This window comes from Callorhinus ursinus, unplaced genomic scaffold (assembly GCF_003265705.2).
Source record: "Callorhinus ursinus isolate GAN/ISIS: 27379988/994484 unplaced genomic scaffold, GSC_fseal_2.0 scaffold14, whole genome shotgun sequence".
Taxonomy (NCBI): Eukaryota; Metazoa; Chordata; class Mammalia; order Carnivora; family Otariidae; genus Callorhinus; species Callorhinus ursinus.
Genome location: NW_027397076.1, coordinates 35996294 through 36020245, shown reverse-complemented (window position 1 = coordinate 36020245; position 23952 = coordinate 35996294). Strand labels below are relative to the sequence as shown.

Genomic DNA, 23952 nt, shown 5'->3' with positions numbered 1-23952 from the left:
AGATAATAATAGTAATTTATCAAGGGCTCACTGTGTGCCAGGCACTGTTTTAAGTACTTTGCTGGTATTAACTCACTGAATCCTAATGGTCTCGTGCAGTAAGTAAAGCGATTATCACCACTCTAGAGGGGAGCAAACAGACACGGAGAATACTTAGGTTGCTCAGGAAGTGGCAGAGCTGGGATTTGAGCTCAGGCAATCTAGCCCCAAAGCCTGCACTCCCAACTGCTATGCTGTACTGCCTATAAGCAGCTTCCCCTATAGAATGACTCCCCACATAAAATCTCTTTTTGTGGGGGTATGTGGAGGGTGTCTGATATGGTGTCACCCCCGCCCCTCGTCTCTGCCCACAGGGAGGATTCCTGTTTCTGTCGCGTGAATTTCCCGCTGCACCAATCCCTTCCTGTCCCCCTGCTCAGCCATTGCTGAGTAAGCCAACTGCCAAGGATAACCTAAGCCGAGCATATCCTAGTCTCACTCTCACTTGAGGCTTAAGACATACTGGAACAGGGAGCCACGTCAAATCATTGGATTGCTATAGGCTGGGACTTTCGCCAACTGCCACTGCAGTCCCAGGGTGTGACTTGAATCCTCCCTTCCTGTTCTATAATGCCATAGTTCCCTGATATACCTCTGTCCTCTTTGAATACTTTCCCTTTCTGCTTAAGGTAGCTCAGGTTGTATGTTACTTGCAACCAACAGACCGTCACTACTGCAGGCAGCCATGTCTGTCCAGGGTCCTCACAGAGCCCCATCACTATGTGGGTTTCAAGACCTCTGCCCATACCTGCTGGCCTAAATGAGCGCTAGTGACACTTGTCAAGTGTGTCTTCACTCAGGCTGTGATCGTCTTTCCAGGCTTTCCAAGAGACAACTAGTTTATCTGATGAGCTAAAGAGTGTTAATGAGAGAGAGAGCTGAAAGAAACCCAGTCTTTCCTTCCTACTCCCAGGTAGCCTGTGGGTCCTATCACAGGGGATCTCTGAGGCCAATGGCACTTTTGTTTTCCATACTGAGTGGCTTTAAAAGTAGCCACTTCAGTCAGAAAAGAGGAGAAGGAATATTTCTGGGCAATAGGGGCTTTCTTGTGCCCCTCCACTTGCTTTCCCTGGGCAGCAGCTTCTTCCCTCTTAGAGCCACCATGACATTCTACCAGTGATAGCAGTAGTTCCCGAGGGTGACTTCAGACCCTGCAGCAGCTGCAAAAGTGACGCTAGCCCTCGGGACAGTAACAAGTGGAAAGACGTTATGGTTTGGAGCATGTGGTTTGAGATAAAGAGCCTGAGCATTGGAGCCAAATCAACCTGTATTCAAATTATAGCTCACTGTGAGTGCGCGTGCGCGCGCGCGCACACACACACACATACACACACACACACACACACACGCACGCAAGTTCTGAGCCTGTTTCCTCATCTTTAAAATACAGTTGAGGGGGCACCTGGGTGGCTTAGTCGTTAAGCGTCTGCCTTCAGCTCAGGCCATGATCCTGGGGTCCTGGGATCGAGCCCCGCATCGGGCTCCCCGCTCAATAGGAAGCCTGCTTCTCCCTTTCCTACTCCCCTGATTGTGTTCCCTCTGTCGCTATCTCTGTCAAATAAATAAAATCTTAATAAATAAATAAATAAAATACAGTTGAGGACAGTGACAATGTTGGAGGGTCGAGGATTGATTTGTTTAGAGTCTGGCACACCATCTCCGCCATATTATTCAGGTAACCTTTTCAAAAGCAGCAACCCCACGGCTCTTTCTATTGTTTCTCTCTCTCACACACACACACACACACAGAATAATTCATGAAAGGATCATAACTCGGAGCGTAAAATTGAGACATTTCACAATTGTTCTGTAATTAGTTGAGTCAGTAGATGCACACTCAGTGCCAGCTTTCTAGAAAGACATTCTAGGCCAGACAAAATGTTCCTGTAGTTGCCTGGGTAGCTCAGATGGTTGGGCATCTGCTTTCGGCTCAGGTCATGGTCCTGGAGTCCTGGGATCGAGTCCCGCATTGGGGTCCCTGCTCCTGGGGAGCCTGCTTCTCCCTCTGCCTCTCTCTCTCTCTCTGTGTGTCTCTCATGAATAAATAAATAAAATCTTAAAAAAAAAGTTTAAAAAACAAAATGTTCCTGTAGTTGCAACTTGGAGAGTAACTCCTGCAAATGTTACCAATTTTTAAAAACTAGCTAAAATTTCAGAATATTCAAAAATCAATATTATTTTGCTTGCTACTTATTTCTGAGCCATTGAAAGTGGCTGAAAATTGCACTTCTTGAACATGAAGGGGTGCTTTTATAATTATTCCAATAGCTTTATTCTTTCCATTAAACTTCACATTGGAGCTTCATCCCTTTCATCAGAATCTCTGGATCAGCTATCTTTGTCACTGATGTGGATAGTGACATCAACCCCCGCTCTGGAATCACATGATTCAGACATCTCAATCTGGAGGAAATTCCTGAAAACCCATCAGAAGATCTGCCAATCTAACCTTTAAAAGTGAGTCCTGATGTAAATAAATGATAATAAAATCATAGTGGCTAACATTTATTGAGTACCGGCTATGTGCAAGGTGAGGTGCAAAGGATTTTAAATAGATTGTTTTATTTAATCCTCATGAGTCTGTAAGGTATGTACTATTCTTATTCCAATTTTTAGGTGCAGAAACTCAAACTTAGGGTGTGGAAATAGCGTAGGTTCTCACAGCTAATGAGGTACTGAGTCAGAATTTAAACCCAGGCTTTCTGACTCAGAGCCCAAGTTCTTCACCAAGACATTTTTGTACTGTGGTGAAATATACAAAACCCCAAGCTGACCAATTTAACCACCTTTAAGTGAACAGTTTTGTGGCATTAAGTACATTTACATTGTTTTACAGGCATCACCACCACCGATTTCCAAAACATTTTCATCTTCTCACACTGAAACTCTGTACCTATTCAACCCTAACTCTCCCTTACACCTCAGACCCTGGCAACCACCATGCTATTTTCCATCTCTATAAGTTTGACCACTCTAGGGACCTCATATAAGTGGAATCCTATAGCATTTCTCCTTTTGTGGCTGGCTTATTTCACTTAGTATACTGTCTTCAAGATTCATTCCAAGTTGTAGCAAGTGTCAGGATTTCCTTCCTTTCTAACGTTGAGTAATACTCCATTGACACTTGGTTTGCTTTCATCTTGGCTATGGTGAATAATGCTGCTATGAACATGGGTATAATAAATATCTGTTCTAGGCCCTGCTTTGAATTCTTTGGGGAATATACGCAATAACCAAGATATTTTAGATACTTTTCTTCTCTTTGCTATTGGCCACTTATTCTTTGTCTTTTGTTTGTTTTTTTGCGGATGTCTCTATTTATGAAGCAATTATCAATGTGTAATTATCTAGACAGATTCTCGTGTCTTCTTAGGAGGAGGCTGGGCTGACTCACATCTTTGGTAAATGTAGGCACATTCAGGCAGGCTGGTGAAGCAGACAGAATTTTTCAGACCAAATATATTTTAAATATAATTTCCCTCCCTTGGCTACCATAATCCTTTGACATGCTTTCCCTAGGCATTAAGGACATGACAAGCTGCTGAAGAATTTAGATAGAGACAGTTAGGAAAGGGATTCTAGTTAAAAAAAATTGTGGTTCTGAGGTCTATTGAGAAGCAGGAAGGAAATGTATAAGCACATTGGTGATGTTCAAGTCTGTCTTTAAAAAGGCAAAGGATATAATTTAAAAAGAAAAAGAAATGGACAGGATCAGCTAGAGTGGGGTACTGAGAGATACATGTCCTTAGAAGGCTGCTTCTGCCACTGTTGAACTTCTTTCAGACTTAACCAATTTTTATCAGAATCCCACTAAATAATTATTTTCTCAAATATATTTACCTTAAGCCAAAATAATCTATTCCCCCTGATAATACATTCAGGTAGACTCTGTTTTTTTCTTTTACATCTGGGTAAAGAAACTTCTAGAATTTCCTTTGGTAGTTCCCCCCCCCCGCCTCCCCATTAAACCATCCTTCGTTACCTCATCACTATCTTTATCACCACCACAGTGTAGCCGGATGGGGAGACCCAGACCCACACAAAAAGACAGACCTCGCCCTGCCTCAGACTGACACTATAGCCCCATATTTTTTCAATAGTCACCCTCAATCTGTTTCTTACCCTAAAAACAGAGATTAAAAAAACCCAACTCAAAGGATTTTTCAAAGGATCAAGTGAGATAACTTCCTAGTATGTAGTATAGGCTTAATAACTGGACTTCTTGCCTGGATTTGGGGATGAATGAATAGTTTTCAATCCATATTCTACATTTTCTTCACATAATGTAAATATGTGAAAGCAAGGACCTTACTTTCTCAAGCTTATATATAAAGATAAAGATGTGTAATGTAAGAGCTATAGGATTTTTGCCACAGAATGCTTATGAAGGCATTGACTGAAAGTGATGTCATTTGTACAGAAGCCAAAAGATAAGGAAAGGCACATCGCAAGAGAAAAAATACAAATAGTCATTCACTCAACAAAAGGAGGAAAGACTATTAGAGATTAAGAGAGATTAAATAGGCATAATAATTAAATGTAATGTTTGGACTTGTTTGGATGATGAACTTAATAAACCAACAGTAAAAAGTCATCTTTGATACAATCAGGAATTTTTTTGGACTGAAATATTTATTAACTCTTCAGGTTCTGGTTTCTACTTCCTTCTTTCTTTCTTTTTCTTTCTTTCATCAAGGTAAAATTAGTATATAACATTATATTAATTATATATATAATACTTAAATATTTGTATACACTACAATGGAAATATTTTTTATTTTAAAACTTTTCCTTTTTCAGAGAGGGAGGTCAGGACAGGCAGAGGGAAAGAGAATCTTGCTCCACACCCAGCACAGAGCCCCGGGCTCAATCTCACAACCCTGAGATCATGACCTGAGCTGAGATCATGAGCCAAAATCAAGAGTCGCACGCTTAACAGACTGAGCTACCCAGGTGCCCCCACAATGGAAATCTTAAATATGAACTGGGTATTATATTTTTTAAGGAATCTTTTTAAGTTTTGTTAGGTATGATAATAGCATTGTGGTTATATTTCTTAAATGTTCTTACCTGTAGGAGATGTGTACTGAGTTTTTACAAGGTTTTCCTTAAAAGTAGGGACAGATGAAACAAGGGTAGCAAAAATTGGGATAAATGTTGAAACGGAATGAGGGGCTCATCAAATTCTTCTATGTATATTGGAAATTTCCCACTGTAAAAAGTTTTTTTTTTTTTTTAATTTTTAAGACCACCATTCAGAGAATGGTTGGGAGGAGGGACAAAAGTGAAAGTACATAAACCAACCAGACCCTGGAAATGGAGAAGAATGGTCGCATTTTAGTGATTTTGGAAGTAGAATCAATAGGACTTGGTAAAGAATTTGCTGTGTAGAGTAAGGTAAAGGGAAGCGCTAGATTTCTATTTTAGGGAGTGGCCACCATCTATTGAGATGAGGATTCCTAGAGGAAGAACAATTATGGGGGAGGTCAACCAAGGAAAGCTTTCCAGAAGGCATTGGCTCTACGCATCCAGAGTTCGGCAGAGAATTCTGAACTGCAGACATACATCTATAAGCTGCTGTTATTCAGATGGCATATAAAGCCATGGCAAAGACTAGAACTGCCCAGAAGAAAGTATACAAGAAGAGGGTCCAGGATCAAGCTCCGGGGCACTCCAACCCTTAAAGGTCAGAAAGAAGAAGAGATAGTCCAAAGAGTGAGAAAAAAAACAGCCAGAGAGAAAAGAGGAAAACCGTAAGAAAAAGGTGCTGTGAAAACTGAGGGAACAGTGTTATAAATGCTGATTAGTAGTAGTTGAAAGAGTACAGGTATTCCTTGTTTTATTATGCTTCACTTTAGTGAGCTTCACAGACACTGTATTTTTTACAAATAAGGTTTGCAGCAACCCTGAGTTGAGCAAGTCTTTTGGCACCATTTCTCCAAAAGCATTTACTCACTTGGTATGTCTGTATCACATTTTGGTAATTCTCACAATATTTCAAACTTTTTCGTTATTATCATGTTTGTAATGGTGATCTGTGATCAGTGATTAGGACTTGCTGAAAGCTCAGATGAGGGTTAACATGTTTTAGCAATAAAGTATTTTTATTTATTTATTTATTTATTTGAGAGCGATAACGTGAGCAGGGGCAGAGGGGGAGAGAGAGAGACTCCCTGCTGAGTGCAGAGCCCAATGCGCAGGGCTCCATCCCAGGACCCCGAGATCATGACCTGAGCCAGTCAGACACTTAACCCACTGAGCCGCCCAGGCGCCCCAGCAATAAAGTATTTTTAAATAAAGGTACATACATTGTTTTTTAGACATAATATTATTGCACACTTCATCGACTATAGAATATGTGTAAACATAACCTTATATGCACTGGGAAACCTTTATCTCACGTGATAAAGGGCAGAATTTTTAAAAATGACTGCATAGAGTTTGGAACACAATGTTTGACCAAAAAAACCAGAACGAACCTAACTGGAAAGTTAAGCTCTTGATACCATATTTAATTGGAAGTTAAACAGCATGACTCTTATTAATGCTAATAATCATTAACCGTTAATTAGGAAAATTGTAAATATGAGGATTTTTGAAATCCGATTTTGGATTTGCAATAAGACTTTTATTTATGTGGACTTTTTAAAAAGTATTTTTTAAAAAATATTTTATTTATTTATTTATTTAGAGAGAAAACACAAATGGGGGAAGGGGCAGAGGGAGAGGGAGAGAGGGTCTCAAGCAGACTCAGCACTGAGCATGGAGCCCCACGTAGGGCTTGATCCCCCAACCCTGAGATCATGATCTGAACCAAAATCAAGAGTTGGACACTTAACCAACTGTGCCACCCAGGCACCCCTTATATGGACTTTTGAAATGAAACTAATGAGGTATAGATGTCATTTGAATTATAACTTTTAAGGAAGCAAATAACATGAAAAATTAGAAATACTGTTAAATATAGTATTATACTGCTAAATACAGTTAAATAAGCAAGAGTTCTGGATAAGCATCCTATTAATTTACTTCCCCTAAAAGGGAAAAAATTAATTTTGAGCTTCATCCACTCCCAGGGGCTAAGACATGGCTGTTTTCTGTATTCAATCTAAACAGTTCCATAAGGCAGAGATTATTATCCCCATGTTATAGATGAGAAAATCAAGGCTCAATATGATTAAGGAATTTGCCCAAGACCGTGCAGCTAATAAGTGGTGAAGCTAAACTCTCTCGTGTTCTCCACTATTCCACAGTGCCTTAGGAATAGAAAATTCAACAAATACATTTTTTTTTAGAGACAAAGGACTTTATTACTCACAGCAAAAGCAGTAGCCAGAGCATCATGCTTGCACTGGTTCTGTATATCCCCTAAGTTCCCTGGGGGCAATGAAAGTAGACTTACATTGATGCACACTTGCAGGCGGTTGTGATACAGGAGGGGAACCCTGAGTTTAGGAGATGTACTGCTTTTATAGTGAGCAGAAACAATTCTGCTCTTTGGGGAGGTGTTACCTCATTCTTCAATACTGCTCAGTACAAATACAACCCTGAGAAATCTCTCAACAAATACATTTTGAATGCCTATTATGTGAAAAGCACTATATCAAACATGAGAAATATACATCTTATGGATTTTTCCCTTCTTGTATACACAGGACCAGCTACAGAATTTGAGGAACCCAATGCAAAGTGAAAATGCAGTCCCTTTGTTCAAAATTATTAAAAATTTCAAGATGATGACATCAGAGCATTAAACTGATCATTGAGCCTTTCTAAGCACAGGGCCCTGTCACAGGCCCATGAAGTTAGTCCTGAGCACAGCAGGGCAAACATGGACAAATCCAGCCCACTGCCTGTTTTTTGTACAGCTATGAGCTAAGAATGGTTTTCACATTTTTAAATGGAAGAAGAAGAGGAAGAGGAAGAAGAGAAAGAAGAAGAAGGGGAGGAAGAGGAGATTTGTGACATGTGAAAATTAAACGAAATTAAAATTTTAGGTGTCCATAAATAAAGTTTTATTAGAATATAGTCACACTCATTCGTTATGTATCCTATGGCTGGTCTTGCACAACAAAGGCAGAGTTGAGTAGCTGCAACAAAGACCGTCTGGCCCCCAAAGCCTTAAATATTTACCATCTGGCTCTTTACAGGAAAAGTTTGCAAGCCCCTATTCTAGTAGGAAGGTAGAATGTAAGTGACAAAAGAAAGGAGCAATAGAGTGTTATGGGGATTCCAAAGAGAAGAGACCACATTAAATTGAAAATATCAGACCACATTTGATTGGAAAGATGGTCTTTCTTGGAGAAAGTAAATGGACCTTGATTAGCAGGCAAGAGTGGGAAGGAACACTTCAGGCAGAGGAAATCACCGATACACACCAGAGCAGTGGGAAAGCACTGTATTTGGGCAAGATGAAAAGTCCACTCTGACTATAAGGCAGTTTTAAGTGAGAAGGAAGAGTAAGATACTCTACAAGGATTTTAATTTTATTTTGGTAGGCAACCGAGTAACTGGAGGCTCTTTGAGGAAAAGAGTGACTCGCTCAGGATGCTTTAAGATAATTCATCTGGCAACAATGTGTAGAATAGATCACAGCAGGACCAGACAAGAGGCCACAAGGCAAAGTAGGAAGGTGTGGCTAAAGTCCAGGAGTTGAGAGGTAGTGCCAACCTAAACAACTGTGGTCTTTATTAGAAATGAATTACTATCTAATAGATGTGCCAATTGACTGATGGTTTGAGAAAAGGCAGAAAAAGGAGTATCAGGCTTGGAGAATGGCTAATTTAAAATATGGTGATATAATTAACAAATGAAAACTAATCTGGTGACAAAGATGACCAGTTCAGTCAGCAAACATGACCAGTTGAAGTTGCCAGTGGGATATCCTGGTGAATATTTCAAGAAGATAGGAACCCAGGTTCCAAACCCAAAAGCAAGTTTGGTGCTAAGACATGCAGATTCTGGCATTCTCTGTATAAAGATAATAGTTTAATATGAGTGTAATGATTTTGGGACACCTGGGTGGCTCAGTTGGCTAAGCGTCTGCCTTCAACTCAGGTCATGATCCCAGGGTCCTAGGATTGAGCCCTGCACCCGGCTCCCTGGTCCGCGGGAGGCCTGCTTCTCCCTTTCTGTCTCCCTCTGCCTCTCCCCCTGCTTATACTCACTCTCTCTCTTTCAAATAAATAAATAAAAGCTTTAAAATAAGTAATGATTTCTAGTCTTTTAGAAGAAAAACAACAAATACAGTATTCTTAATTAAATATTCCCTCAAACTCTAAATAATCCTAGCTCCAATCTTCTAAAACTGACTTTGAAAAAAATAAATAAATAAAAAATCAATTGCCCAAAGGTCAAAGAGAGATGAAAGAAAGAAAGAAGAAAAAACACAGGTATACCCAATTAACATCTGCTTCCATGAACTTAAGACTTTCAGGCTTTCAGACTTGATCAAATTTCCATGCAATAACTGAAGTCAGTAAAGTCTAATTTATTTAAAATTCATTCATTTAGAATTTACAATAATTCCTACAGACTGGGGCACCTGGGTGGCTCAGTTGGTTAAGCGTCTGCCTTCAGCTCAGGTCATGATCCCAGGGTCCTGGAATCAAGCCCCATGTGGGGCTTCCCTGCTCAGCAGGGAGTCTGCTTCTCCCTCTCCCTTTGCCCTTCTCCTGGCTCACGCGCTCTCTCTCTCTCAAATAAATAAATAAAATCTAAAAAAAAAAAAACAATTCCTACAGACTGCTCTGAAATTTGCCTTTGAAATTTCCATTAGAAAAGGGTTTTCTAAGGAAAGAGAAATTGCAGAAATATGTAACATTCAATCAACCTAAATTGTGAGATACCTAGAAAGCATTTACATACAGAAAACTTAGGATAATTATAATTCATGCTTATCTATTCTTTAACTTGGTTAGTTTTCAATTTCTAGTATTCTTTAAAGGAGTGAAATTAATCATACTTTTTATTAATCTTCCAAGTTCATCAAAGTTCACCAGAATTTATTTCAAGAATAAAGTTAAGCTGAACTAAGCAAAAGTTAGTTTTCAATTACTTCCCAATCCCTACTTTTCCTTGCATTTTGCTCTCTCTTTGAATCTCTTCTTTCATCAAAACTTTGTTTCATAAAAGAGCTGATGTTTTGTACGAAGGTAGTTGCTTTTTAGTCTTTTCTCTAATAATTTAAGTTCCCTCGTTAAGTTCCCGCCCTTTTTGGAACAAGGCATTTTTGGAACAGAAAGTGCTTTCTGTTGCCCAGTAGTCTCACCATAAACCTACCTACGAGTAACACTTTAAAGTGCCCGAGTCGTGCATTTAAATATGCCATTTATTTTTATCCATACAAATAGTTGATTTAGGTACAGAGTACCAAGTTGTTTGTGATCATGGATTTGTTAACTGAGTTTGGAAGGGTAATTTGGAAAGATTTCACCGAGGTTAGGACACCAGTGTATGAAATACTTGTCAAGAGAAAAACCCTTTCAAGAATGAAAAGGACCTTGCCCAATTTGGCCCCCACCCATGATTACCCTCAGCTACAGAAGGTCCCTGGCCTGGTTTCCTTCGTGCGAGACCTAGGTGTGTGGAAACTGCACGGTCTGTTACTTCCCCAGCCACTTTCCCCAGCACAAAGGAATCCGCAAGCACCAACTGTTGGGGGGCGTTGGTGACTGAATTAGTTTGCATTAAAGGCACCTTTTAAGTTTCGGAGGGTTTCTAAACCCTTCGCCTCACTGTAACCCGCTGAGGTCAGGAAAGTCGACACGCGCATCTGCCCCAAGCCAGGTGGCCCGAGCGAAGCTAAAGGGGCACTAGAGGTGGGAGAGAAACACCGCCCAGAACTCGCCGCGAAGGGGGCCGCGTGTGTCCGGCCTGCGCTGCGGCGGCGCGGAAGGCCCCGCCCCTCGACTCCCCTCGCTCCGCCCCGCGGCCCCGCCCCTTCCCCGGCCGCGCACTCGCGCGCCCCGCCCGCGGACGGAAGCGAGAGCGAGGCTGAACGCCTGACGTCAAGGCGACACCGCCAAACCTCGCCCAGAGTCAGGCGTGTAAACCAGCCGGAGCGGCGGCGGTGGCAGCGGCAGTACCGCCGTGGCGCCGGGAGCAGCGACCCGGAGGGAGCTCGAGGCGCGGGGCGACGCGGGCTGCGGGGACCCGGTGACAGCGTGAGAGGTTCGCAGAGTGCGTGCGTGGCCGCTGAGGGGAGCGGCGGCGGCGGCCGCGCGGGGCGGGGGCCGGGCGCCGGCTGAGGGGAGCGGGTGGGGTGCGGCGCGGGCCGGGCGGGGCGCGCGCGGCGGTCAGGGACCCTGGCGGCGGCGGCGGCGGCGGCGGCTTCACGGCGCGCTGCAGGTGGTGCGAGGGCCCGGCGACCGGACGGCAAGCGCGCTGCCTCCCGGGCCGGCGGGGACGAGCCGCCGCTGCCGCCTCCGCGGGGGAACAGCGCGCTTTGCGGAAGGGGTCAAATGTCTGAAATATGGCGGAGGAAGTGAGAGCCCGAGGACCCCCCCCCCACACACACACACCCGCTCGCTCCCTCCTGTCCGCGGCCGCCGCAGCCTCTCTCGCCGCCCGCCGGCTCCCCGGAGCACTCGTCCCCCGCCCCGGAGCCCCCTCGCTGGCCACCTCGGTGCCCTCCAGGGTGTGGGTGGAAGTTAGAACGGAAATCAGAAAGTTGTCCTTTGAGAAGACGCCGCTTCCCCCAGCCCCGAGCCAGGACGAGGAGCGTTCGGGGGAAACCACTCCCCGGCGCCCTGCAGGCTCCAGCCTGACAGGGAAAAAGTTTGCCTGAAACGGGACTGGTTTGCTCCATTTGTTGCGGGAAGTGGCAGGAGGAAGGCAGGGGAGGGAGCCCCACCTAGTCTGGCAGCAACCACCGCGTAGGGAAAAACTGTTAAAGGGGCCTTTCCCTTCGTCAGCAGGAGGAAATCTCTTTTCTCTTACAGAGGGAGACAAAATCCAGGAAGTTTGTCGTCTTCTCTTTTTCGCCATCTCGATGTGTCTAATCCTAAAACTGTCAGCACCATGAGTTTTATTTAAAATTACCCCCAATTAACCGGGCTGTTTGGAATTTTCTTCTGAAAAGAACTGATGACTTTTGGAGAAAAGATCATCCTTGCGAGTTTAAGCACAAGATTTGCTTCCCCTTTGCTCCACCCCCCCATTAGTTTAGCAAAACATTTTTGCCCTGCAACTCTTGTTTGAAAGGAACGTAAGCAGTTCTGTATTACAGTAACGGGAAATTACATTTTTAACGGGGTAGAAAGTTGACACTAAATTAACATTGTGATTTTAGTATTTTAAGATTAATTCAGTCTAACTGGATTTTTGTTTTGCTGGTAGCATCTAATGTATATCGAGTGCTTACAACTTAAACCTTCTAACTCGCAAATTTATCTTTTACTCTCTTTTTTGTAATTAGATGCTGTTTAGACTTGCGCAACAAAACCTTATCTTAGCAAGAAACTATAAAAAAGGGAGACGTTCGTTTAATTTCAAACTCCGATCTCTCCTCAAAGCTGACTCTTGAATAGTATTTGAGTCATAATGGAGTCATGGGACTTTTTAAGGGCCGGAAGGGACTATTTAGGTCATCCAGTTCCACCCTCTCATGTTACGGAGGAGGAAACTGAGGCCTGGAAAAGATAAGATTAGTTAGTGGCCTTGCTGACTTTGAGGACAGTATGTAAAAGAGAACCAGGAGAAAGAAATAGAATATTTTTATAGTGAATTACATTTTTACAGGATAACAATCGTATACAAAATGTTAGTACCGTAGTCAAATAGTGTGGAAGAACCACATTCCCAAGTTTAGGAGAGGAAATTGATACTCAAGGAGGTTGAATAACTTTAAGGACACAGAGCCCTGAATGATGGTCTTATTTGAGCCCTTCCTGCTTTTAAACTCTGCATGACACAGTGTTTTCACTTGGATTTTCTTCTTTGGCATTCTAAATAAATTGTGAGGTTGCCTTATCTGAGGAAGCCACAAAGTAAATTTATAAAACACCTGTAGCCAGTTTAGTTTTAATGTGCCAGGTATCAGAATACAACTGAAGAACCCGATAATAAACTGGCTTAATTTAAAAATGTGATAGAGGGCATGAAACAGTTACTCTGACTTTTGCATTCTCCCCCTAACACCCTCAGGCTTCACTCCATGAAAGTCATCTCTTTCTTTCTGTGACGCCTATCACTTCTAACATTCTGTTACTGTTAGGTTATCATTCATACTATTTTTGTTACCTGTTCCACTAAGTTGTAAAGTCCAGGACAGGATGTCTTCTTTGTATGCCCCAAAGCACTGGCATGGTACATTGCACATAGATAATACCAGTTTGTTAAATGTAAGCATAATGAGGGTAGGGACCATTGCATTCCCCATTGTATTCTTAGTTCCTAGAACCTTGCCTGTGCAGATAACAAGTGTTTAGCATTTAGACTTAAGAAATAACTGTAGTGAACATTTGAGAATATTTGAAGAGAACGTTGTCTTCCTTCAAAAGAAACATTTCTACATTGGCTTTGGAATCCTTTTAACTTTATAAATTGATTTTCATTTTATCCTCAAAACAACCCTTATTAGAATTCCAATATAGAATTCCAATATTTTCTCTTAGCCATATAAAGGGGAAGTGAAACCCCCATGGTAAGGGGCCATCAAGTAAGGAACATCTGTTGAGATGTAATAAAGAATTAATCATAAAACTTTGATCATGTACATAAATACCATATTAAGTGCATCTTCTAGTGTAATTCAAGACTAGTAGAAGGCCTATTGAGAGGTTGATAACATAGTAACTAACTATACATGTCTAAGATTTGGATGAGAAATTGCTCATGTTCAATTTTGACTTTAGTAGGTACTTGATGAATATTTGTTAAGGGAGTGAAATTAATCAGTGAAACTGGATCTGAATACAGAGAAAATTTGGCTGTTTTACACAGGTGTTATTTTTTTTCCCAAATGTGTGATATTAAATAAGCGATTTTATTATTGAATACCAAGTTCTCACTGAAAGCGCACGTGTCATTTTCCTAGACTTAATGTGTTCCTCTGTATGTATTGATCAAGAGGGTGGATATTGATCTGTACTGTCTAAATTTGACACACCAGGAATAGTTTAGTATTTATGAACTAAATAGTCAAAAGTGCTTTTTTTGTTGTTGTGGCAGTGATGTCACATGTTCAGTCTATAGAAAAACTTTGATAAGATTGATCTTAAATTTTGTAGGACCACATAAGACTGTGATTAAAATAAATGCCTTGATTATTTTTCCCCTCTTAGCATTTTTGAGGACTCCATAGTCTTAGAGATTAGGCTGAAGTTTTTACCGTTGGCCTTTTCAAGTTGAATTTCTTGTAGAAAAAGTTAAGAACGGACATTCTGGCTGATGCAATGATTCATTGTAACATTGGACAGATTTTTCAATAAACAGGAGTACTGTACCATGTGCTGAAACACTTGTGCTGAAAGCCTAATATTTTTCAGTGTTCTTAGGTATTTTGCGATAGTATCCAAAGGTACTAATTACCATTTGAGGACTTAAGTCTTTATTAATTCTTTGGAAATCTCATGAATACATTGGAAGCAGTAGCTACAAAGAATAGAATGAGTTTATCCATTTGCAGGAAAGACTAGCTTGCTATATATATAATCTGTTGTACTTTGAGCCTAGTTGAACACTGGGTTCTAGTCATAGAATTTCTGTTTTAAAGAAGAAAGGTTATGTTGCCTTTAAAAAATTAAAACCACTTTTTAAAATGTTCCACAAACAAAAAGAAATACCACTATTCCATACTTCCTATCACTGGTGTGTTTATTCCTAATGTTAGTCAAATTGGGGTATACAGCATCTGATTATTACTTCAGTAGTGATTTAGAAAGAATTTTTGCTCAGCATTAATAGAGGATCAAGAATTTTTAAACTTATATTTCCAAAGAGCCTTAAAACTTAGAAAGAAATGAACATTTAGGGAAATGTACCATGTTTTAAATAATATTTAAATTACTTACCAAAAGAAAAAATACCTGCAACATGAACTGAAGAATTTCCATCTGGTTTTTATTATACAGAACAATATTCTGGAATATAACTATGATTAAAATTTGTTGTATTTGAGGTACTTGAGTACTAGAAATATGTTCACTTTTAGGGGTGCCTGGATGGCTCAGTCATTAAGCGTCTGCCTTTGGCTCAGGTCATGATCCCAGGGTCCTGGGATCGAGCCCCACATCGGGCTCCCTGCTCAGCGGGAAGCCTGCTTCTCCCTCTCCCACTCCCCTTGCTTGTATTCCCTCTCTCGCTGTGTCTCTCTCTGTCAAATAAATAAATAAAATCTTAAAAAAAAAATATGTTCACTTTGAAATTAAGAATCCCAGTCTCTCTAGCCATAGAGAGAAATTACCTAGTGTTCTGATTTTGGATTTTACATTGAGTTGGTTTCTAAAGCTTACTCTTGTAGTTATGCTATTTTATAATTTTGTAGTTAAGTTCCTTTATATACTTTATATATTTTATACATATAACCAGTGAGACCTTTTAAATTTAAACCATTCTGATCTCATGAGATAATTTGCTAGGTAATCTTTTCCAGTGGTGAGGAAATCAGTATTTTTAACTGTTGTCCAGGTAGACTCAATAACGATGTTAAAGGAAGAGAGCATTTATTTAAATCAGTTACAAATCATTTTGATTGCATTAAATTATTGACTTCTTGGAATCATCATCTTCACATCATCTTCACATTATAGATCTTGCTGAATTTTCAGTATTGCTTTGAAAATTTATTTCAGTAAATATGTACTTTTAATAAAATGGATTTTTTTATATTCAAAACTTAGCATTTCATTGAATAACTTCACTTTGAAAATATACAGTGAACTGATTGCCCCAATAGTGGATTACCTCTACCTGTTTTCCTCTTTGCCTTGTGGAAGAGAAAAAAGATGAAAGAAAATCTGTTTTGTCCATTTAATAGTTTTTGGCAAAAGCTTCTGGAAAGGAAATGGAAAATATTACGTAAAATAAAATTCTAATTATCTGTGTCTTCTAAAATTTATACTTCTAAAGTTTATACATTGGAATATATTTTTCCAAGTCACTTTATTCTAAAAAAAATTAGACTTTCTGAAAGTTCTCAGTTAATGGGACTGAGGATGTCAGTAAAATAAAAACTGTAAATATAAACTAATTAGTAGGTTCTGGATGTCAAAGTGGTATGCATATTGCATCCAACTGTTATCTTGTGTTTTAAGGTTACAGTGAGAATATTACTATTACTACGTAATGGCTAGCAAAGTTATAGCTGCTACCTAAGATTGATAAGTTATGGTTACGCTCCTTGATAACAAAACTCCGGAATCCCTGGGTAATCTTGAATTCTGTACTGTACAGCTAATAAGGATAGGGGTGAAGTATATAAATATGTGTGTTTTCTTCTCTTGAAATTGTGCAACTTGAGATATTGCATTGAATTTGTATTGGTAAGACTGGCTGAGTTTTTAAATGTATGTCTTTTGAAGTTCCTTATTAAAGTGTTTAGAACACAGAAAAATATAAAGGAAAAAATTAATGTCCTGTATAATCCCACCAATACAATGAATTTTTAGGCAAAATTCGTACCTCCTTTTCTGAACCTTTCATACCTCCTTGGTTCTTCAGTGGGAACAGTGGCATATACTTAAGAGTTGTTGAGGATTAAGTGGAGTATTATCTATAAATGATTATAAAAGAGTATACTAACGTAGTATTAGTTTTCGTTCTATAAAACTTTATTTCTCTGTAGCATCGCTTCTCCCAATAGAAGTCATTTATATTAAGGCTTGAATAAGGACTAAGAAAGAATAATTGTGATTGTGAATAGCTTAACAAATTGTCTAGCCCAGGGGTTTTCAAAATACACTCCAAGGAATCCTGGGGATTGCCTGGACATTTTCAGGAGTCTGCAAATACAAAACTATTTTTACAATAATACTGAGATGTTCTTTGCCTTTTTCACTGCGGACATTTGTACCAATGGTAACAAAAGCAGTGGTGAGTAAAACTTCCGGCACCTTAGAACAAATCAAGTCAGAGCACCACGCTGTATCATTGTATTCTTCACTGCCATGCATTAAAAAACAAAAAAACTTTCACCTGAATGCACTTGTTGAAGTTAAAAAAAAATTTTTTTTAATCAAATCTTGGCTCTTATACATATTATTTCAATATAGTATGACAAAATGGAAAATATGCTTCAAACACTATTTTGCTGTCCTATTGAGGGTAAAATGGTTGTCTGTAGGAAAAGCATTTGTGTAATTATTGCAGTTGCAAGCTCAACCAGCCACTTTCTTCATGAATACTTTTTTTACTCGAGAGAATGCCTGAAAAACTATTCAGAGTTATTCAGACTTGGGTATTAAGCTGACATTTTCTTGAAAATAAACAAAATGAGCCTGTTTCTTTTTAGGAAAAGATCAACACTATTTATGGTCAGTGATAAAGTACTAGTTTCCAAATTTTGGAAAATTTGTATCAGCCATTGTGCTCTTGACAGCTTCCCAATATTTAGAAAATTTTTCTGATGATACTGGTGATGTTAATGAACATAGTTTTTTTTTTAAATAATATATAAAGTGTCAGCATTTGAAGATCTGCATAACTCTTTGTACAAGTATTTTCCAAGTGACCAGTGCATGATGTTACAAAATCATGCATGCATAAGAAATCGTTCCTAACTTCTAGCTAGACCTATGGATTTTAATGTTAAAACAGACCTAAAGTTTATTGGTAAGGTTTTCCATTCCAGTATATTGCAACCAGTTGTTAAGTTTTGGTGTAGTATCAAAGGAGAATATCCACATTTATCTGAAAAGGCTACTAAAATATCCCCAGCTGTGTGCTTATAATTCACTTTTTTGTATACTAGTTTTTCCATGCTTTGCTCTCAATGTATAATGTCTTGGATTGATTTGATTTTTGTTGGAGGGGAAGATAAGAATAGGAACCAGAGATATATGTGAAGCAGTATTTTCATGCACTTCATCTTGAAATCTCTTATTAATACATAGTCATTTTAGGTTGACTTTTTTTTAAGATGTATTTATTTTAGAGAGAGTGTGTGCAAGCAAGAGTGGGAGGGGCGGAGGGAGAAGGAGAGAGAATCTCAGGCGGACTCTGTGCTGAGCATGGAGCCCTATAAAGGGCTCAATTTCACGACCTGGACATCACAACCTGAGCCAAAACCAGGAGTCGGAGGCGTAACCGACTTGGCCACCCAGACACCCCCTGGATTGACTTTTTTAAGTCTTCTCCTTGAGCATTCCATTCACCTTTTGATCATTGTAATAAATTAGGTGATTGTTATTTTTTAAGCTTATTTCTTGGTTTTAATACTTGTACATCTGATAACTCATTCGCATAGATTGCATGTGTGCCCAAATTTTGACATAACCTTAAAAAAGTTTTTAATTGTTGACTTTCATGAGTTTAGGATATTTAGTAGCTTTCCTGTAGTAAAGCTATGGACTTTTTCCCATTTCAGGTTTAATAATGTGTCTTTGACCTGAGTATTTGCTGTGTTGTCTACCTTTAGTAGATATTTTTAAAACAAATTATAATGTTCTTATCTTTGGGGAGAAAGCGGTTTTTTGTTCATGCTTGTTCGAGAACAACCGTAGCAATCCTTGTTAACAACTATTTTTATAAACATTTTGTCATAGGACAGTTCCAAATTTTAAAGGATTTTTAGGCTAACCATTCAGTTCAAGTAATAAGTTTCAGATTATGAGAGAAGATAGGTAAATTGTAGATTATACTGTACTTTCTTGGAAATTTAGTGCCAGTTACTCCCCTAGAGGTAATAAAATGAGTGTGTTCTGTGAAGAAAGTAGTGAGTCTGAGTTCTACTGGTTGAAAGAACAGCATTGACGGAAGAGGCAGAGGCCTGGAGTGGAGTGGTTTAGAGGAATAAGTGTAAAAATGCTAACTTTGGGGTAGCTTTGAGGAATAAGCATTATGGAACTCCTGCCTACATGAGCTAATCCCACAGTGAGGGAGGGAATTTAATAGGAAACTTGAGTTCTCTCTATATTAAACAATTATCTGGTCAGCTGTTCTGCCTGTTCTGAGTTAGGGAACATACGGAGATCATATTTTATGTTCAGGACATCCAAATTAGTCACAAGGTTGCCACTGGCTATTGCTTATTCAGTTTTAGTTGCTAGCTGAAAAAATTGTTAACTTCCTCTATTTTAGATGTTTTACATTTAAGCTTTTTCTTCCAAGAGTCCTGTTACCTTACTTCATCCTTCCAACAAAGAGCAGACAAGATGTGCAAGCTTTTAAGGACAGAAGAGCATTCATAACATTTTTCTATTATTTACATGAAAGTGATGATGGTGATAATAGGCAGTAGAGAGGTGGGAGGACAGGAAGTCAAGCAGAAAAGAGTAAGGATGGTGATTAAGAAGTTCTCTTTCTAATGAGCAAACCTACTGTTACTGCACTCACTTTAGAGTTCAGGTTAACAGGAATGATAAACGCTTGGAAAAGCATTTGTGATGCTTTAGTGATTGATAAATCTTGTCTCCCAAGAAATGGTCCTGGGTAGAAGATAAATTGGTATTATCTATTGCGAGATTATGGGGTTAAAGTGAAAGTTTTCATCACTAAGCAGTGTAACTCTAGAGTACATTTACTTTTACTCCCCAACAGACTCTTAGGCACTTTTCTCTGAACCTTCAGTGCTTAAATTGGACACTTATTTTCCTAGTAAATTTTAGCTGATTCCTTTGAGCATGAGGGGTAAATTTGAGAAATGATGTACTAGTTTTCAGTAGTTGCTAGACCTTTTATTCCACCCTATTAAGTATCATGACTTAGTGACGACAACTTTGAACTGGCTTCAGGCTTCAGTTGTCCCAGGCTTTGTCCCAGGCTTCAGTTCTCTCTCTGGCACTGGCTGTAAAACCTCGAACAAGTTAATGTCTCTCTCTCTCTCTCTCTCTCAGGACTTATCTTTACATAAGCCAGTTTGATGAAATGGCTGTTTAGGTCTTTTTGAACTCAAATCCTGTGTTTCTGTGATACTAACCTTGTTTAAGCCAGTCATCTCTTGTTTGGACTCCTTCAGGACCTTCCTAACTCGTTTCCATTCTTGTCCTCTTTTACCTTAGCCTCCACCTAGATTTTAAAAATCATCTTTTAAAAATGTGAATCAGATCATATATTACCCTCCAGTCCAAGCTCCCCTCCAACCCACCCCATTGGCTTAAAATAAAAGCCAGATCCAGTTCTTGCTTACTTCACAACTTTATCTCCTCTCCATTGTTCACTAAGCTCTACCCATATTGGACTTCTTCTGAGCTTGACCCAACAAGCCCTTTACCATTTTTTTTTTTAGATTTTGTTTATTTATTTGATAGAGAGTACCAGTGAGGTGAGGCACAGAGGGAAAAGCAGACTCCCTGCTGAGCAGAGAGCCTGATGTGGGGCTGGTCCCAGAACCCCGGGATCATGACCTGAGCCGAAGACAGACGCTTAACCAATTTAGCCACTCAGGCACCCCCCCCCTACCATCTTTTGAGATTGGGTGTTTACAACTACTCTCTAGCACGATCTTTCCCCAGCTGTCTGCAATTCTGCCCAAGTATCATTATCAGATGCACATTTACAGGGAAGTTTCTCCTGATCACCTTATATAAAGGAGCATCCCCTTTATTATCTCCATAGCTCTTATCACAATTAATAATTACATTTATCCATTTATTCTCTCTTGCCCTCTAAACTGTTTGTTTCAAGAGAGCAGGAATACAATGTCACTTTGCCACCACAATCTCAAATGGTTAGACCGATAACTGGCACATAGTGCCCAACATTTTTTATTTTAAAGAAAAGAATACATAAGGTGTTCAATGATTTCTTTATCAGTTCCCATCATAGGCTACTTACACTAATTTTTTAGCGTGTTATATCTATTTCCAACTATAATTCCTCATTTAGGCTTCTGTCTCTGGAGGACTCATTCATCTGACTGCATGTTTTTGAGAGCTAATTATTCTCAGTTACTGTATGTTAGGATTAAATTGAGTAATTACGCACAAAGGTTTTTAGCAAAGACATGAAAAGTTAGTATGAAATTTAAATAGCGGTTTAAAATAATAATAATTGATACCCAAATGAGTGATACAGGTGAGTGTTTATATAGAGTCAGAGGAATAGTGAAAAGTCTTAGGCTCTAGTAGTCAAAGAAGAAATTATAAATGAGGTGGGATCTGTACATGATATCAAGAGTATGTAAGACTAATAGTGAATCAGGGTGGGCAACTACAGAAATTAGAAAATGCAAAGTATGTTCAAAGGAGTGTTTTGCTATGGTAGATGTTTATGAAATGGATTATAGGTCCCCTTAAAATTCTTGGTCTCGGATACTTTGGAATTCAGAATTTTGTGGAAAGATTTGTTTTGAATTTTAGTAAGTAATCAATATTTCTAAAGTGAAACGTGGATAGTCACACTAAATGGGATGAATAAAAACTAGATAGCCTCATGCTAGTGCTTAAGTGAAGTTTTACTGTGTAAAAAAAAATTGTATCTACTATGAGAAATGGACCTGAAATTGTTGGAAAGGCTTTACTCTTTATTACTTTGTGTCTTTGGGGAGGACATCAGGGTCTGAAAATGTTACTTGAAGCAATTAGCTTAAAAACAGTCTCTGCCAAGGAATTCTTTTTGACACAGATTCAGGATGGAATGCACTGCTTAGGCTGATGAGTCTGTAGGGAAAACCACCTAATTCCTAGGAGTCCAGTTAAATGTTTGGAAATAGTGAAGATTAATCTGTGTGTATTGGTGCCTGGAACGTAATAAATGGTTTTTTTAAATGTTTAATGATTCAGAGTTCATATTTTAGCCACAATTTCTTCATAGATTTTTTAGGATACCATGTGGTTTGTCTTCCAGTTCATAAGGTTTCTAAGAATTACGTAATACATTTCTTTGTAAGTTAGAGTACAAGAGAAGATCGGGATAGGAATATTATAGGACTAACATAATCTCTAAAAATTCTCGATGGAATCACTTATTTTTGACATGGAAGGAAATATCTGAAGATGCTTCTTTGAAACTCAGAATTGATTACAGAAAGTGCCTGCCCACTTTTTGTGGTTTCCCCATATGCTGTCCTTATTCCGATAGCCTGATTAACACCCAAACTTTGGTTCTCGTTGCTTTTAATCCATTCGTTTGGTACATAACTAATTTCCAAGAACGCAAACATGTATATGCTATTTTTTGGATACTGACTTCTATTATAGAATTGCCAAGACAGGCAAGTTCTGAAGTGACTTTTTTTTTTTTTTAAAAGTACTTACTGACCCACTAATTATGCAAGTTAAGTGGAGTAATGTATGAGAAAACCAAATATACAAGCATTATTTGGGGCTTCGAAGTGTAGCATGCATTTTATTTTTCTGAATGGCCTTTATTTGGTCACTGAGCGTCTTTGAACAAACTGAACATGGTAAAGTGTAAAAGGAAGAACTTAAATTAGTCAAAAATAACTTCATAAGACAGTTGTATAAGCCAGTGTCAGCATTAAGCAGCTAGCATAAACTGCCGCTTAGATTGAGATACTAAAATTACTGGAGAAAATTATGGGAAGTACCTCTGCTCCCACTGTTTAAATTTTGTTAGTTGGTTAATTTTTCTCCTCTGAACTTTTGGCAGGTTTACTAGGGAATTTTCCATTAGCAATGTCCTGGCCTTGAAATTTCATTTAGAATTTAATTTAGTCATGCAAATTATGAACCCACAATCTAAGTCATGGCATTCTTATTATGGTTTCAGATGCATTTGGGGCAATCATATTAAGCTTTGTCATTTAATCCTAGTTAGGAGGCTAACAGTAAAATGAAATAAAATATTTTTTGCAGTCATTTATTCCTTCTGTCATGGAAGACACTAATTCTGTTTGTTTCTGAATTCAGCCTTATGTTGAAACAGATTGTAAAATTATGTTTTAAATGTTCCCCCCCATCCTTCTGGAAGGTGGTGTTTTGTAAAATCTGAGTATTTATATTAAAAGAAATATTTGTGGTGGTCTTCCATTTATGAAAACAGGTGTGGTTTATTCTGGAATTTTTACCCATAAATTCTAATTTATCTGCTAGCACTATCAGTGCCTCACTTCTGATTTCTTTTACTTTTGTCCTAACAGGTCATAAACTGTACTTCGTAGAGTATTTGCTTGAAATATATAAAAGCAGGTATTTTCCCTAAGAGGGATATTTCTGGTTAATGTAGTTATCTCATTCTGCAGCCTATTCAGAAAACATTATTGAGCACCTTTGGTGTTAGTGTTAAATTCTGGAATGACAAATCAGCAAACTTGGAGAAGATAAGGCTTCAGCTTGCAACAGAAAAATACATGGTTAGCTTTCTTACCCCCAGTAACAGTCATCCCTTTGAAGTGGTTGTATCGCTTTCTGTGACTTGTGGAAGTTGACATTAAGAGCAGGTTATTTAAATTACTGAAGAATCTGATTTCTGCAGACCTGAGGAACAACAGAGACTTTCCCTTTCTTTACTAAATTGGGGAACAGTTATCTGAAGGCAAAATGATGAATATGATGGTCAGGGGTGAACCCTGACCTTTCTTTGCTAGGAGTATAGGTCTTAGGGTCTTTAGGAGGAACAGGGAGGTGTTATCACAGTCTTCCAGAGGTACTTTTAAAAACTTAATGTGCACACACACACACACACACACAATCCCTACTATGATGAGAGATGTTACTGATGACTACTGCTGTGATACCACTTAGCTTTCCTAGGCTTCTGTGTCTTGAGATTTAAATTTGATCTGACTTTTGAGACCTTCCTTCCCACCATTCCCAGGAGTGATTTTGTCACCTCTTCAGATATCCCATGCAT

The 23952-nt window shown here is 39.1% G+C and overlaps 1 protein-coding gene across 1 annotated transcript in view; it reads left to right on the top strand.

Moving 5' to 3' along the window:
* The first annotated feature begins 11053 nt into the window (after nucleotides 1-11053).
* Nucleotides 11054-23952, top strand: part of RAP1B (RAP1B, member of RAS oncogene family) — a 46248-nt gene continuing 33349 nt past the window's right edge. Inside the window, exon 1 of the mRNA XM_025882648.1 lies at nucleotides 11054-11211. The gene's annotated coding sequence lies outside the window, so the exon portion shown is untranslated. The remainder of the gene's footprint in view (nucleotides 11212-23952) is intronic.